Source organism: Neophocaena asiaeorientalis, unplaced genomic scaffold, assembly GCF_003031525.2.
Source record: "Neophocaena asiaeorientalis asiaeorientalis breed wild unplaced genomic scaffold, Neophocaena_asiaeorientalis_V1.1 scaffold60, whole genome shotgun sequence".
Lineage (NCBI taxonomy): Eukaryota > Metazoa > Chordata > Mammalia > Artiodactyla > Phocoenidae > Neophocaena > Neophocaena asiaeorientalis.
The window spans coordinates 587,906-603,770 of NW_020173721.1; the positions used below are offsets into that span (position 1 = coordinate 587,906).

The following is a 15,865-nucleotide window of genomic DNA, read 5'->3' on the forward strand; positions in this document are numbered from 1 at the left end:
AATATCAGTGCTTAATACTATCTACATCCACAGTCTTGAAACTAAATTATTAGGTTTTCCAGTGTATCCCCTTGTTTCCTACCGATGCCAGATTTGCTGGGGAGGAGAAATTTAATGTAAATTGAGACTAAACATAGGTAAAGACATCAAATATTTTTAGCTCTCATATCCTTGGGTAGGGTAGGGGAATGAACTTTCAGTTAATGCCACGTAGATGGCTTGGTTATAATTGTAACTCACAATAGAAACAATAGTTCCATAGTTTTATTTTTTTCATTTATTTGTCTCAGAAAATAGAAAAAATACTCAGAGGCAACAACACTACACTGTAGTCTGAGGGATTTGAAGGAGGAAGGTCTGCCTTTTACTTTTTGAAGACATTTGCTGGGTGTAGATGAGAAAAATAGGAAGGAATATTAACGATGTCTTTATTCTGGAGCTTTGGGTTTTATCCAGCAGATTTACATATTGGTTTTACGTGGTGCTTCAAGTTCTGTCCTCATTAGTAGCTGGCGTGAGCCCCAAGCTTTACATTTTAAGAATCTCATGCCTAAACCTCATATATAATAAATTCATCAACCCATCTTTTTCCTGGTCGTTTCATTCCACAGCGACTCTTTGGGGACAGTCTGGAGTGCAGTAACACAGTTGTTGCTTGCTAATTTCTTACTGGGCTCAAATTATGTTTAACAGCTCTTTGACACCAATAGTTACAAATTGTTTTCTGGCTGCTTTGTGTATTTTTACTCTACATGGTTAAAAAAAATAAATTTTAAAAAGTGAGGGAGGGGCCAGGATTTGTGATGTAAAGTGGTCCAGGTGGACAGAAAATCACAGTGGCAGCTATAAACCACCTTGCTCATTTCACATGACAAAGAATGTAAAACATAAATGGAAAGGAAGGAAGCCAAAAAGAAAGCAAATGAATCGTAGGGCATTCGTAACTGCTAGGAATGGGTAAACATATTACGCTTCTCCCAGTATGACATACTGTTCTGGGTGAATTGCACCTAATTTTTTTCTTATTATGCCATTTGAAGGACAAACTCATTCTTCACAGAAATTGCTTCAGGGCCTGAGGGCTCATGTAACTTGTTTAATCGTGATTGTTATTTGATAGCATTACCTGGTAATCACGCTATCACAAGTTGGATGGTTATCTTGCAGCCATGTTAAGCAGAGACCTGTAAAGACCACAGCTTGATAAAACCAACCAACCAACAGCTCTGCCTTCCTAACAATATAGGCCCTGAACTTCAGAGCGGCTGCTTTTTGTTTCCACTCTCACTGCTGTGCTGTCAGGAGAAAAAAAATGAAAGCAGTGGACAGCTTTTGAAACCAATTCACTATTTATCCAGATGTAGCCCTCGATGAGGTCGTTAGCCTGATTTGGGGTTGAGAAGCTTCCCGGCCCTTGGAAATAGACCATCCATCTAAAATGTGCACAAAACACCACTTGCCCTTGAGGAGAGAGAAAACAAAATGGCCTTTTAAGCCCCCAGGGAGGTGACAGGGTCGTTCAGATTGTGTGGGGAGGTCAGAGGCAAGGGGCCAGCGAGACTGCAGGCAGGGAGAGGCCGGTGGAGTGCAGCAAGCTCCAAGCTCTTAGGGCCCAACTCCTCCTTGAGGACTTCCCAAGGGCAGTGTTGCTCTTCTGACGCCAGTAATGACCAGGGCCACGCAAGTAGCCGGGCCTTTGTGGTCCCAATTTTCCCACGCGTCGAGAGCGGAAGGGGGGTTTGTAGAAGCCCATCGGAGCACTAATTTAGCTCCCACACATGCCTCTTATTTCTCTGAATGACTCCTTACTCTTCTCCAATCACTGCTAACCGTCCCTCCACCTAATCACCAACCCCTTCTCGCCTTTCCTGCCATGGGTGTACTTGTGTATGCACTAGAAATGTCTGTCTCAAAGCCCTTCACCGTGCTGCTCCAGATTCTCTCTCTCCGTGTATCTCCTTTAACCCTCCAACAGCCTCCCCTAACCCTCAGGGAAATTTGTGGAGTGTTCGTTTCCGTTTCAGCCATGGGCCCACCCCCAGCTCCCAGCTTTGTTATAAACGATGCAGAATCCAGATGCCCAGGGCTTCCCCAGCTTGTGAGCGTAACTGCAGCCTCAGGACCTGTGGGATGCCGGTGGGGCTGGGAGCCTATGTGCATGGGTGTGCGTGAGAACACAGGCACAGGAAGTCTGTCTCCTGCCTCTTTCTGCCAACAGTGAAAGCTACCATGCCGACAATCCCAGGCAAAGGTTCTGGGCTCCTAATTCCACAGCCAAACAAGGCCCAACCAGTTTGTCTGTCCTGCAGGCATCTTGTCTTGTCTTTTGGTTTTGGCCACACCACGAGGCATGCGGGATCCTAGTTCCCCGACCAGGGATCATCGAATCTATGCCCCCTGCAGTGGAAGCACGGATTCTCTCTGGATTGCCAGAGAGGTTCCCAGGCATCTCATCTTGATGGGAGGCTCTTCCTGCCTCACCAGCTCTTCTCCCATCAGCCAGGCATCTCCAAAACGTCAGATTCCTCCCTAACACTTTCGTCACTTTATCGTTAAAGTATTTACTTCAAATGATTACCTTTTAATACTCATCCAAGCCATAATATGTATTTCTCGATTTGCTTGGAACCAACTTCCCCTTTTTGGCTCTCTTGAAGAATTAGCTTTTCCTTTTTTTTTTTTAAATTGAAGAATGTTTGATTTACAATGTTATATTACAGTAAGTCTCCAACATACAAACGAGTTCCATTCCAAGAGCGCATTCGTAAGTCCACTTTGTAAGTCCAACGAAGTTAGCCCAGGTACCCAACTAACACAATCGGCTGTATAGTACTGTACCGTAATAGGTTTATAATACTTTTCACACAAATGATACGTAAAAAACAAACACAAAAAATAAAACATTTTTAATCTTACAGTACCTTGAAAAGTACAGTAGTCCAGTACAACAGCTGGCACACAGGGGCTGGCATCAAGTGAGAAGAGTTACTGGGGGAGGGAAAGGAGGTGGGAGATGGTAGAGCTGAAGATCCTCAGCAATAGGAGATGGAGGGCGAGCCACAGTTTCACTCACGCCTGACCTTGATGGAACGGAACGCATATTTGCATCTTTGAAAGTTTGTAACTTGAAGGTTCGTATGTAGGGGACTTACTGTAGTTTCAAGTGTACGATATTTTTATAGATTATACTCCATTTAAGGTTTTTGTAAAATGTTAGCTGTATTTCCCTGTGCTGTACAATATATGCTTGTAGCTAATTTATTTTATACATAGTAGTTTGTACCCCTTAATCCTCTACCCCTATCTTGCCCCTCCCCCGCTTCCCTCTCCACACTGGTAACCACAATTTTTTTCGCCAAATCTGTGAGTCTGTGTCTGTTTTGTTATATTCATTCGTTTTCTTTTTTAGATTCCACATACAAGTCATAACACATGGTATTTGTCTCTCTGTCGGACTTACCTCACTCCGCATGATACTCTCTAGGTCCATTCACCACGATGCTGCAAATGGCAGAATTTTATTCTTTTTTATGGCTGACTAGTATTTTAGTGTGTGTGTGTGTGTGTGTGTGTGTGTGTGTGTGTGTATGATATCTTTATCCATTCATCTGTTGATGGACACTTTGGTTGCTTCCATATCTTGGCAATTGTAAATAATGCTGCTATGAACATAGGGATGCATGTACCTTTTCAAATTGTTTTTATTTTCTGCAGATACAGGAGTGGAGTTGCTGGATCGTAGGGTAATTCTAGTTTTAGTTTCTTGAGGATCCTCCATACTGTTTTCCATAGTTGTTACACCAATGTACATTCCTATCAATAGTATACCAGCATTCCCTTTTCTCCACATCCTCACATTTGTTATTTGTAGACTTTTTGGTGATAGCCATTTTGACAGGTGTGAAGTGATATCTCATCATGGTTTTGGTTTGCGTTTCACTGATGATCAGCGATACTGAGCATTTTTTCATGTACCTGTTGGCCATCTGAACATCTTTGTAAAAATGTATATTCAAATCTTTGGCCCATTTAAAAATTTTTTAAATTTATTTATTTATGGCTGCATTGGTGTGCATTTATGGCTTCGTTGCTGTGTGTGGGCTTTCTCTCTAGTTGCGGTGACCGGGGGCTACTCTTCGTTGCGGTGTGCAGGCTTCTTGTTGCAGTGGCTTCTCTTGTTGTGGAGCATGGGGTCTAGGCATGCAGGCTTCAGTAGTTGTGGCACATGGGCTCAGTAGTTGTGGCACACAGGCTTAGTTGCTCCACGGCATGTGGGATCTTCCTGGACCAGGGATCAAACTTGTGTCCCCTGCATTGGCAGATGAATTCTTAACCACCGCGCCACCAGGGAAGTCCCCCTTCCTCCCATTTTTTAATCAGGTTGGGTTCTTTCTGATATTGCGTTGTATGAGGTGTCTATATATTTTGGATATTAACCCCTTACCAGTCATATCATTTTAGAATTAGCTTTTTTGGACGTCACTCTTATAAGGCGTTGTGCTCATGCACTTGCTTGAAGTGTCTCACTGAATCATCCCTACAGTCCTCAAGTAGGTACTGTTCTTAACCCTGTTTTACATATGAGAAGACTTTGGCACAGCATATTTAATTTGCTCAAGACCACTCAGCTAGTAAATGGCAGAGACAGGATTTAAACTTGGGCCAGACCATACTACACTATGCTGTCACTTCCCATCTAAGAAATTGCAAAATGGAGCTAGTCATCCCAAAGTTCCTCTTCAGTTCTATAGATCTATGATCTGTCTCAAACTCATTCAGGTAAATGAGTTTTTATTTTGTCATATTCAGGCAGATTGGCTTAACCAGAAAATTCACCGGTATTTATGTCTTTAAGAAGTCAGAGTAGATGTAAAAGAAATGAGACAGTAAATCTAAAACACATTCAACATTTTCTCTCGTCTTGATGTTAGGCTTCGTGGAAATTGGTAGGGGAGGGAAAGAGCTTGAAATGTGTTTTCTGCGTTGGCTCCCACCGGAAGTAGCTTAGAAGGATGGAGTAACACTGGAAAGAGGTTCTGGGACACCAGAAAGTCACTCAACGGTATCAGTTTGGGGAGAACTCTAAAGGTTCAAAATCTTTCACCTTAAATAAGTTTATAGCCAAATATGAACTTCATAAGTTGAAGACAGTGGCTCAGAACATTCCCATTTATGGTTGGAAAATAGGGTTGTTTTTAGGCCTCAGAGGGACGTCAAGAGGAAGAGACCCAACTCCAGCAGTCAGGTTAGGGGAAAGGACAGCCAAACAGGACAGGAATGAGAGGCCCGTGAACTGTCCCAAGGCACTTGTGCCCATGGTCACAGCAACTGGAGACCCCAACAATCTCAAGTCTCAATAGATGCTTGTTTGGCCTCAATTTCAGACCCATTTTCTTTCCCCATGTGCCTCAATATTAGTAAAACTTCACTGATGGAATTCACGTTGGATCCTTGTTCAACTCTGCATCCTATAAATGCTAAACCCACACCCAGATGCTATACAGCTGCATAGAGCAATTTTTGTACTTTAAAAAAAAAATAACTAGGTTTTATTTTAATACTTAAGAAAAGCATAATAATATACTGATCAACTCCATACTGGGAAAACTTTCAAGTTATCAGCCCAGAACTGTGTAGAATTCTCCTAACAGAACATGAACTTCTTTGCTTTTCAAGTCTTATAGTATGCATTTTATTTATAGCATAGTTGTAGTTATTTTTTTTCCAACCTACATGAATCATGGAGTCGGACTTTTTTTTTTTAATGTAAAATGCATTGGGATCTATAACATATACTTAACAAAATTACCCAGTGCATTTTCTGTGAATAGTACCTAACTGTCTTTCCCTTCTCTTCTGTCAACGAGTGCTATTGCTCAGAAAATCACCATTTCCCTTCCCTTTTATTTAAGTGAAAACAGCCAAGTTTCTATGGGCTTCATAAGGTAGAGTGCTCAGCTCACCTGATATGAAGTCTCACGTTAAAGATGATTGTGGTCATTTGTTTCCTCTTGTTGTGAAACCACACGCTGTCCCCAGAAATTAAATCACAGTTTTAGAGGCCTCTTTTCTGTGCTTTTCATTATTATAAAGACATATATGCGCAGTTTGAGAATTCAAAAAAAATGCAGAAAAGTAGTAAAAAGAAAACTACGATACACCTCTAATTTGTCATGAGATTAAGGAAAATTTCATTTCCCTCTTTCTCTTTTCAGTGTTATTAACATTAAACATTTTGAAATCACTCAGGATCTTAAAATTCCATTAACAACTGGTAATGTTTTGGTGTTTTTCCTTCCCTAATCTTATAGATTGTGTCTGTATTTTTAAACATTTAAATCTGACTCTCTATAGTAGTCAGGATTTTTTAAATTTAGCATCCTATTTTGAATGTATTCCTCAAGCTGTGCCCTTAGCTTTGAATTTAAGTGGATCTGTGTAGATCAGGGGATTCATGTATTTGTTTCATTAAGATACATATAGTTATACCATGTGGCTATCTCTTGGATACAATGTACGAATAAAGAAAAGTCAAAAGTGGAGATTCTGATATAATTTATATTGGCCTTTAAATTTGTGAAACTTACTAGATATACATCCAATTACACGTGCGCGTACACACGCGCATACACACACACATAAACACAAACGAGTGCTGGTGCCTTAGCACTTGCTCTTCCCTCTGCCTGGAAGTTTCTTCCTATGCAACTTCCCATGGCTCACCCCTCACTGTACTCAGGTCAAGCTTCACCCCCTCAGAAAGGGGTGGAACTAAAAAATCTCAGTCCATCTGGCAAAATAAAATAAAATAGTAAACTCCCCCACCTGCCACAGTGTCCCCTGCCTGGCTTCACATTCCTAATTGCCCTTATCGCAACTGGACAGAACACTGCATACCATCGATTAATGCCTATGCCTCCCCCACCCCAATCACCACCACCCACACCCGAATGTAACCTCCACAAAGGCAGGGAGGGACTTTGTTTACTTCACCATTGTATCTCCGGTACATAGAACAGTGCCTGGCACATAGTAGGTCCTCAACAAGTGCTGGCGGGTAAAGACGTGCACAGGACCACTTCCTGTCCTGCATGCCGCCCCTCAGTCTGGCATCTGGGACCAGTTTGCTGATTTTCTGCTCACTGGCAGGAAGGACTGCCTTGGGAGGTACTTCTGGACAGTGCCATGCTCTCTAGGAGATCAACACTGAAGTCCAGGCTGCTCAAGGGGCTGCAAGGAGTGCGGGCACCGGAGCTGACTTCTGGGTCTGACTCCAGCTTGCCTACTTCCTAGCTTTGTGGCCGTGGGCAGCTCATCAGCCTCTCAGCTGCTGTGAGCAGTCACTGATTTAATATTCATGAGGCTCTTAGAATAAGTCCTGGCACAGAGTAAATGCTCTACTAGTGTCAGTTGTTATTAAAGGAAATCAGAGAGCCAGGAAGTACGAAGGCAGATGCATTTTCCCAGTGGACTTTGGCACCCGGCTTTTGTCATCACCTCCCCTCACTTTAGCCTGTCTCTTCCAGGAAAATGTCATTGGACTAGAGAGGGGGCTGACGTGTGTGTCCCCCTGGAGTGTCGGTAACAAATGGGAGACCAAGGCCTGGACGTGGGAAACTGGTCATTTTTCAAAGAGAATGAATTGCCTGGTTAGAAAATTCAACCTCTGTATTATAATGAAAATCTGAGAATACCATTCTGATCCCAAGAGTGGGCTGTGGCCCACAAGCTTATTCCCTGAGTGTGTTGTTTTGGATGTGGTAAGGGTCCCACCTTGTGCCTAAACTGTGCTCAACTCTGTGATTCAGCCAAGTTTGGTCATGTATGGGGGACTGATGGGTGAGGTCATCAGTTATCTTTACCCGTCTGGCTCCCCTGTAAGCCTATATCCTTGGTACCTATCTTAGGGTCTGTCAGATGCTTAGAGGTCAGTAAATGTTCAGTGGATGCGTAGATCAATAAATAATACATTCAGGGGGCTTCCCTGGTGGCGCAGTGGTTGAGAGTCCGCCTGCCGATGCAGGGGACATGGGTTCGTGCCCCGGTCCGGGAGGATCCCACATGCCGCAGAGCGGCTGGGCCCATGAGCCATGGCCGCTGAGCCTGCGCGTCCAGAGCCTGTGCTCCGCAACGGAAGAGGCCACAGCAGTGAGAAGCCCGCGTACCTCAAAAAAAAAAAAAAAAAAATACATTCAGTAAATAATCTAGCTGTTCAGAGTGCTCAGGTATATGTATTTATATATATATATGTACATGTATGTGTGTATATACATACCCACATATACATATGTGTGTGAGCATATATATATATACACACACACACACATATTCCCTATGTACCACAAAGAATTGTTCTAAAGAACAAAAGAAGGAGTCTAAATCTGATTGAAAACACTGCAAATGTCTCTACAACAAGAAAGCATTTACTCTTATCATCAGGTACGTTCAGAGAAGCATTATTAGAGAAGCTTTTAGGCCTCGAGGCGAGCTTTGAAGGAAAGATAAAGTTTGGTCAGGTAGAGAAAGGCTGGCCTGGTGAAGTAAATGGAAAAGGTCAGAATGGAGACCTTACACAATTATTGATTTGCTATTTTATAGAAAAAAATAAAGCCTCCACCCACCTAGCCCAGTGAAAACCCTGGGACCCTCAGGTTCTGAGTATTTGCGATAGCAAGTCCAGCCCTGTGAGGTGTCACTGACCTTCTACCCTGACTCCCTTCAAGGAGAAAATTAGGGTTCCACAAAATCTCAGACCCAAGGCTTTTCTTCATAACATCTAACCCATGTTGTTAATACTTAGTTTAGCAGTTTAGTTCATTTGAAAGTAAAGGGCATACATTTACACGTGTTTACATGTGCGTTCCAAGAGGAGCAGGCCATTTTAACTAAGTTATCCATATTACAGTTGAAATACTCCCCATTTTAGAACCTATTTTCAAGCTTAAAATAATAACTTACTTTAATCAGCAGTGTTTTTTCTTCGACTCGGTACTCCCAGAGCTGGGCTTTATGTGGTAAGGCTGGCAGGCGAGATTTCCATCTCACTTTGACTCCATTAAAATAAGCTTCTATAAACAGATTTCAATTACAACCAGTTTTAAGGATTTTAAAATGTAATCCAACAGTGCTGCTTAACTAAATGAATCCCAGGAAGTGATCTCCAGTGAATTAAGAGCCGTGTGCTGACGACTCACTGTGGGCCTGAGTTAATGACTGAAGAAGATCAAATTAATTACAAGCGTCTCCAAGGAGTTTCCAGGAAGAATCCTTCCCTTATCAGTTAAACTGTGTTTAAAGCTTCATGTTCAAAGTCTGTATGTCCTCTAATTGTTAAAATATCAAGTAATAACGGGGGGAGAAAGGCTGGTCTGCCGTCTCCTTCCAAGTGTGGGTTTTCAGATGTATCAAAGCATGTCACCCCACTGGGAAGGAAGAATCCCGGCGAAGACACTCTGATTCTCCAGGCCTTTTCATGATGGGTATCCAGCTGGGTTTGTGTTTGACCCATCAGCTGAGTTCCCTTGGCAAAGATCCAGGGAAGACTTTAATGAAGTTTTTATAGTTAAAAAGTGTCCGAAAGATAACTTTAATTGGAGGCAGAGGATATCCTTGTGAGCAGGGTCAGAGAAAAGCCTGCGCTGACCAGGAGGAAGCATTCGAGGTCATCAGACATCATTTTGCACAGACCACAAGGATGTAGTAGGTCATCAGCCAGGAACTCTCAGGTGAGCTGATTGCCCCAGGAAATCACAGAGGGGCAGCCCTCAGGAGCTGCTCATCCACACTGTTTCTGGCCTTCAGGGGGTGTCCTCAACCCAGCTCTGGGTTTTGGCCCTTGCATTTTCCTGTGTAGTGATTTTGGAATGAAGAGTCCATCTTCTGAATACAAGCTGCCTTGTATTTTATTATTATCATGACCAAAGGTTATTTTGGTGGGTGCCAGAGCTGGAGTGCTTGTTTGAATAGCATAACCAGAGAGCAAAATGGCAGAAATATAGAAAACTAAAACACAGGCAGGTTGAAAATGAGAGGTAAATAACAGCGTTTGAGGAGGATGGGGGATAACAACGAGAACACACGTGCAAAAATTACATTGTACCTGGAAGCAACCAAGGCATCCTTCAGCAGGTCACTGGGTAAATAAACTGTGGTACATCAGATGATGGAATATTATTCAGCACTGAAAAGAAATGAGCTATCAAACCATGAAAAGACATAAAGGGAACTTAAATGCACATTACTAAGTGAAAGAAGCCAATCTGAAAGGCTACACACTGTGTGATTCTAACTAATGGCATTCTTGAAAAGGCTAAAGTATGAAAACAGTAAAAAGATTGGTAGTTGACAGGGGCTGGGGGGAGGGAGGGATGAATAAGTGGAACACAGAGGGTTTTTAGGGCAGTGAGAATACTCTGTACAATACTATAATGGTGGATATATGTTATTATACATTTGTCCAAACCCGTAGAAGGTACACCATCAAGAGTGAACCCTAACATAAACTATGAGGTTTGGGTGATGAGGATGCATCCATGTAGGTTCATCAGTTGTAACAAGTGTACCCCTCTGGTGGGGATGTTGGTAATGGGGGTGGCTACACATGCCTGGGGTATATGGGAGCAGAGGTGTATGGGAAATTCCTGTACCTGCTGCTGTGAACTTAAAACTGCTCTGAAAAATCAAGTCTAGTTTAAAAATTATATTGTAGAAAAAACAAAGGGAGGTGGCCTCCTGGATTCCCCGTTCTTCAGATGTAAGCATGATTTTCTGTAGTTTTCATGTCCTTCGAGGCACCCCTTATTTTCATTAGTTCATGAATTAATTCATTTATGTCTTTGATACATGTTTACTGAGTGCCTCTTCCAAACAAGGCATGAGCCCAGCCCTGGGGAGACAGCAAGGAGCCCCACATCTGTTGCCTGTCACCCCATATCCTGCAAAGGTCCGATCTGTGACCAGCCTGATGCAGGGAGAATCCCAGTGACTTTGCATGATTTGGAAAAGGCATGCTTCTGTAATTTGCATGATTTAGAAAAGACATGCTTCTGTAACGTAATATCCCTAACGAGTACTGCCTTTGACATTTCATAAAAATTTTAAAGTTTCATTGAGCTATACAATTAACCATCAATAGAGGCTGCTGACACTAATTCCTCTTGTTGGTTTTTTTTTCAATATTTAATTTATTCATATGATGCGGTTTACCCTGCCCAAGCGCTTTGTCCATCTGTCAGGTCTTTAAATAAGGTCACTAAAACACAGTTTGCTTGAACAGAAGTTTTTAGTGAGGTTGATCCTTCAGGGACATAGCTACAGCAATGCTGGGATTCTCTTTAAAATATACGAATTCCAGAGAAACATTAGCTCTTGGTGACTTTCTCCATTTCAGCCTCTGAGCTAATATGCCCTGTTTTTATGTGTTGTCTGCATGGGGGGATGTGGCAACAGACTGAAAGTCACGGACTCACGTGCCAGACGGACTGTGATTTTGTGACCCCTGTAAAGTCCATCAAAGATAATGGAAAGTAGATAACATAAAATCACAGGCTCGTTCTGCACCTGCCCAAGCTGGAGTTTCAGTGCCGAGACACTAATTGGTGCCAGTTTAGCTCCGCCTGATGGTATCTTTATGAGTGTCCGTACTTGCGGGACGATCATAGAAGGGAAGTCCATAAAATGCTGAGGCAAAAGGTGCGTGATGGCTTCTAGTGGATGTTTTTAAGCAAAGACATAGAACTGTTGTTAAGTTGCTCAAGCAGAAGTATCTACAGGGCACTCCAAACGGCTGTGTTTAAAAACAGCTCCTTTGTCGCCTCATATTTCATAGAATAATAGATGAGAGACAGAGAAGCTGATGTCCTACAACACAGGGGCCAGCCTTGCACAGTGAAGAGTCCCCCTGGCCCGGCACGACTCTCACCTCTCCTTCCAGACATTCACGTTCTCGAGAAACCTTTTTATCATGATCCGAGCTGATAAACTTAAATCCATTTGACATCTAAATCCAAATACTTTTTGGTACAGAGTTAATACACATTGACTTTTCCAGGAATGCATCCACTTGATGTTGACATCAATGGAGGACTGAACTTGTTTTGTTCAGAGTTGCCACCAAACTCACCAAGAGTTTCAAACATTGCTGGTGGTATTTACATTGCTCATCTCACGCTCCTGGATCGTTCTATTCATAGTGTAATCTTCATGGGATTTTTCCCTAGAGGCACAAAAATCAGACCACTTCCCTTTGTCTTTAGTATAGTTTTCTTCCTTATAAATCAGCTTCCTTTTCTTTCTCCTTTATAGTTGAGAGAGTATATTGATTTTTTTAAGAAATGTTGTGCAAAGGTATGTTATAGTGCTTCGTTTCAGGTTACTAAAGGGATGTCATAAGATATTTGATATGAAGAAGCGGGTGTGAGTCTGAGGCGATGGCCCAGTGCAAGGGAAGGAAGGACTACATTTCATGGTGTGCAGCTTTCACGGTGAGCCATGCGTGGTCCTGGCCACCCCAGGGCACCTGGGTTATGTCATTTCCATGGGATGTTGACTTTTCCTGGAAGACTCCTCCCAGTATGGGAATACATGTGCTTCAGGGATCCAGAGAGAGGCCTTGAGCTTCCCGAGGTTCCTCCCTGGATACTTCCAGCACCAAGACACAACCGTCCTGTGGCCCAGCCTGGCCAAGACAAGCCGGCCATCCAGGGGCAAGCTGTCCCCTCTGATTCATCATGCATCCTCTCCCCCTTGACATGGTTCTCCTTTCTTCATCAGCTCCTTTTAACTCAGGTCACAGGATCTATCTCATCCTCTAGAGAGTGAGGCAGGACTTGGTTACCTGGCACATCTTCTCCTTGGGGAGCCCCCTGAGCCTGTTGGAGAACAGCTGGCTCAAGCTTTCTGTCCAGTTCTTGGTGCAGACTTGCAGCTTGTGATGCTCTCTTTCATGTATTTTTTTTTTTTTTTTTAAACATCTTTATTGGGGTATAATTGCTTTACAATGGTGTGTTAGTTTCTGCTTTATAACAAAGTGAATCAGCTATACATATACATATGTTCCCATATGTCTTCCCTCTCATGTATTGTTTACATGGAAAAATGAGGCAAGAGATGGTGAGAGTCATATAGTCATGGGCCATATTGATGATATTTTTGTTGCCATTGTAAAGTCCATCAAAGATAAAGGAAAGCAGATAAAATGACATCATACCACCCCATTCCAGGTTCACCAAAGCTGGACTCTCAATGTCAGGACAAAGTCAAGGTGAACTCTCTACATACTTTGAAAAACAGGAAGTAGGCTTATCGCTATTGTAGTTGAAACAGTAATCATTAAGAGAGGAACCACAACAGAGTAGGGGAGAGCACTTGGAATATTCCATGGCAGCCCCTGCTCATTTCTTCCTGTCTTTCCCTTCGGCGGTGGGGGGAGAAAGCAGCATTACAATGAAGAAAATGAGTAGCCCTGGCTTTAAATTCCAGCGAGGGGACCTTGGGCAAGTCATTTTCCCAAGTTGTGGTGTCCTTATGTGTGACACATGATTAGCACCTGCCTTTAACGGTCATTCAGAGGATTGTGAGAGAGTATAGACACCTACGACACCTTGCCAAGGTCCCATAGGGAGCACATGGTAGAGACGGGACTTGAACCCAGGCAGTCTGACTTTAGAGATCCTACTTTTATCACATACGCTGTGTCGCCTCTAGGAAAGGTGTGTAGTAAGTGGTAGCTATTATTATTGGTACTGTTCTTTTCCTTCTCTTTCCTTCTCCTGTGGGGTGGAGGGAAGCAAAGTGCCGTAAGCCTTTGCAGGTAACGAATGAGGTGTCAGTGGGGCTTTTGCTTCCACAATCCACGCTGCCCAGATCTGAATCTTGTCGTGGTAACAAACTAGGCTACGATGCTACATTCATCCATGCCAGTCGCTGGGAGGCTTGGCGGGTCACAGTGCTACTCAAACTTTATTTTCCTATCAGTTATCTTACATCCTCTAAAATGTGGAAAAATAGAAAGACTTCTAGATCAGAGAGTCGACATACCAGTATTTTGTTCCCACCTAGTCACTCAACTTCATTCAGGTCAGCTGGTTACCTTTTCTAAGACTTGCTTTCTTCACCTGTAAAACGAGGCTGTTTTATTTCAATGGTCTCCGAGACCCCTTCCCTCTTGAGGATTGAAGGATGCTCTTTCAGAGTCCTGGGTCAAGCCTAGACCACCCCTGCTTTTGTACACCCATGAGCTAAGAATGGTTTTAACATTTTTTAATGGTTGAAAAAAATCAAAAGATGAATCATCTTTCATGGCACATGAAATGACATGAAATTCAAATTTGCGTCCATAAATCGTTTTACTGGAAGTCAGCCTTGCTCATTCGTTTGCGTATTAGATCTGGCTGGTTTTGTACCCCATGACAGAGTGGAGGGGTTGCAACAGAGACCATATAGCCACAAAGTCTAAAACCTTTACTACCTGGCACTTTACTGAAAAAGTTTGCCGACCCTGGATCTCAGTGAACAACAGGAGGAAATGTTTCCAGGTTTGTCTTTGTTCTGCTTTTTTAGACAAAGGAAATCCAGGTCATGTCCTGTGTTCATTCAGTGAAACAAATAACCCTGATGACCAGGGAGCAGTTCCACAGCCAAGAAATTACAGAAAGCCCTGTGCTGGCAGCATGCCCTCAGAAGTGGCCGTGGTGGCTGCGTGAGCGGTGGGGAGCGGCAGATTATCTCAGCAGCGGGAGCCTGTCGAAATGTCCTCTCGTGGCTGCGGAAGCCTGCTTGATGTGCCACAACTTTCCATCAGTAACACGCCTAAACGCTCATTTTCAAACATTATCTCCATCAGGAGGGATAATTTGCTATAATGCAGGGGTAAGAAATCCAGGAGTAGTTCAGCCAGTCATTCGCTTTAGTTTACTATTAAAAAAAAAATTAAAAATCCTGGAAATGGAAATGTTTTCAGGAAAACCAGTTTGCTGTGGAAGAAAAAAAAATCCGAGAGATTTGATTATTTCTGATCAGGTAGGAGGCTGGGATGATTTGGTCCATAAGGATATGAAGAGGATGAAGAACTGGTATTTGTGAGTATGTGTGTGTGTGTGTTTATTAGACCAGATTAAAAAAAAACTAGTGCTTCTGAAAAACATGTAGGTGGTAGACGTGGAGATAAATTTAAATATTAGGATGACTACACAGATAATTTGGGGGAGGTCCAGAGATAACCCAGAGTTACAGGGAAGAAACTATTCCACGGTTAATTGAAATATAGTTGATTTACAATGTTGTGTTAGTTTCAGGTGTACAGCAAAGTGATTCAGTTATACATATATATAAAAATCTATTCTTTTTCAGATTCTTTTCCATTATAGGTTATTACAAGATATTGAATATATTTCCCTGTGCTATACAGTAGGCCCTTACTGGTTATCTATTTTATATAAAGTAGTTGCATGGATAAAGATGAGTCATAAATTCCAAATAGAAATTTATTAAGAACTAGTCAACTCATCATCCTCTCAGAGAGATACGGAGTCCAGGCTGGCTCCTACTTTACTTCCATCACAGCCAGCTGCTGGAGTCTTCCCAGCCAGCCTCGTTCAGGGCCAGGGGACCCTCTCTTGTGCTCCCATATCACATGGAACACACTCTGTCCAGCACTTGTCAGATTGCATTGAATATCTCTGTTGATATGTCTTCCTTCCCTACCAATCTGGAAGCCCCTGGAAACCAGGGTTTTATCCTTCAGTCAATCCAAGGACTGCCCTCCAGGCCAGAGTCATAGTAGGGACCCAATAAATAAAATGTTTGCTGAACAAAGCCAAGTACCGATGGGGTAGTGGGGGAGGAGTGACTTTTTGTTGAGTTTGCA

The 15,865-nt window shown here is 42.8% G+C and overlaps 1 protein-coding gene across 2 annotated transcripts in view; it reads left to right on the forward strand.

The window, feature by feature from the left end:
- POU6F2 (POU class 6 homeobox 2) overlaps positions 1-15,865 on the forward strand; it is a 356,161-nt gene that overhangs the window by 166,628 nt on the left and 173,668 nt on the right. The window lies entirely within an intron of this gene.